The sequence below is a fragment of the Penaeus monodon genome, chromosome 3, assembly GCF_015228065.2.
Source record: "Penaeus monodon isolate SGIC_2016 chromosome 3, NSTDA_Pmon_1, whole genome shotgun sequence".
NCBI lineage: Eukaryota > Metazoa > Arthropoda > Malacostraca > Decapoda > Penaeidae > Penaeus > Penaeus monodon.
The window spans coordinates 12,451,021-12,453,092 of record NC_051388.1 but is presented as its reverse complement, the minus strand read 5'-3'; positions in this window follow the sequence as shown (position 1 = coordinate 12,453,092).

Genomic DNA, 2,072 nt, shown 5'->3' with positions numbered 1-2,072 from the left:
CACGTTTATTTCTTTTGTTTTTCCGTGTTTTTCTTCGAGTCCGCTTATTTTTAATCTATCGAGTTTTTGTGTTCTATCTCCTCCCCACCCATTGACCTGAAGTTGGACCTGAGCTCGTGTTTATCTAGTATTCCTGAACACTACACACAACACACACACCACACGACCCACACACACACACACCACAAACACACACACACACACACCACACACACACACACACAACACACACACCCACGCTACACGAAACACACACCAACGGGTATCATGATACATTGTGATGGTAAACCTTTACTGTATATGATCTTGTAATCTTAAACTTAATAAAATATGTATATTACCAATTTTCCTATTGAGATTGAACCCCCAATCCCTTTGTTCGTAGTAATGTAACCATAGACATATTGTACTCAGTCAGACTCCCCCCCCCCCTTTTTAGATGATGCTCGCTATCTGTTTGTTGTTTCGTGTGTGTGTATACGTTTCCCATTGCGTGCAACGCATGTGCGTGGGTGTATGCAAGCATGCTATATGTAAGAGTACTGTATATGTGTGGTGTTGGTGTAGTTACGGTAGTTTGTGCGTGCCTGTATGTTGTGCGTGTGATCGAGTGACGAGTGTCGAATTGCGTGCGCCGCCTGGATGCAGGCGGTCCGTGCGCTATGTATATGTGGTTCGTGTATTATCAGTGTATGGTTGCCATATTCTTGTCTGCCATATGTATGTAAAAACACGTGTCTACGTGGGCTTTGCAATGCGGTGTCTTGTGTGGGTGTGTGTGCGGTGTACTTTTTTCTGACTGTCCGGTGTTTAATATAGTTGTTTTATGTATTTTACCTATCTTATTATTTTAGCCATTATTTTCTCACTTTTAAATGCCATGTATTGCGTTTTATTCTATGTTTACATTAAATTTTTTATTGCCATTTTATAAAGTTAAAAAAACTGTTCCACGTCACGAGCGGTGACTTCACGGTGCCTCCTGCTGCCTTTGTAAACCGTCGACAAATACATTGTTGTTTCTACTGCACCACAGGGCGTTTTTTTCCTCCATCCCGTTGTCATTTTTATATATATTGTAAAGACTTGAACACTACGTGGTCGACAGTTCCCCCATCTAAGAACGCTGAAAGAACGGAAAAGCTAAGTATTAATCTAAGTGACAGTAATTTTAGGATAGTAGCTGGACCCTGCCAGATTTTGTACTATACATACACCAAACTAATCATATACAGCCTCATGTTCTTTCTAAAAATTTGACCTCATTCCCTTTTTATATTTCTGCTACATATTTTCCTTCTCATTTTCCTTTCCCCCTCCTCCTGCATCCTGTATTGTGCCCATGGTAAAAGCCTATCCGTAGCCCTTTCTCCCTGGGATCTTACACGGTGATTTTATCTATTTTTATATAATTCAACTATGCCCACTTATCCTTGTGCAACACATAAGAAAATTTCCCTCGCAAGGTCATATTCCCCGTGGAACATCAGTAGTAGTGCTAGGTAGGGGATTTGGACAGCAAGGGTGTGGGTTTACCCTACAGATTCCCCCTGGCCTTCCCCTGGGAGGGACCCTGGCCCTAAGAACAAGAAACCCTTCTGGTAGGTGGGGGCTACCCTGGGAAAACTACACATGTCCTTACAACTACAGTAATATGTTTTTTGTGTTGTTCATAGAAGAGCGTTACCTAATTTTATAATAAACCTTTTTTATAATCGAAAACCCTACACATATCATTATTCAGCTTTTTATGTAGTATTACTTTTTTATGATATAAATCTTAAAAAAAAAATCATTAAAACGAAATGTAATGTTCTGGCTCACACTTTTTTTTTTTTTTTGTCTACTCCCGTGTTTTTGTATCATTTTTATTACTGTACGACACTGCCACATCACCAACCGCACTCCATATTTTACTAATTATGAAGAGGTTTGAGGATACTCTCTCGCGTGGCTTCGCACAATTTTTTCTAATTATCTTAATTCTGTTTTGTTTTGTTTTTAATATTCATTCCACGGGTGAATTTTACCGGTGTAATACCTTTTCTTTTTACTGTTCTGTAATTATTTTC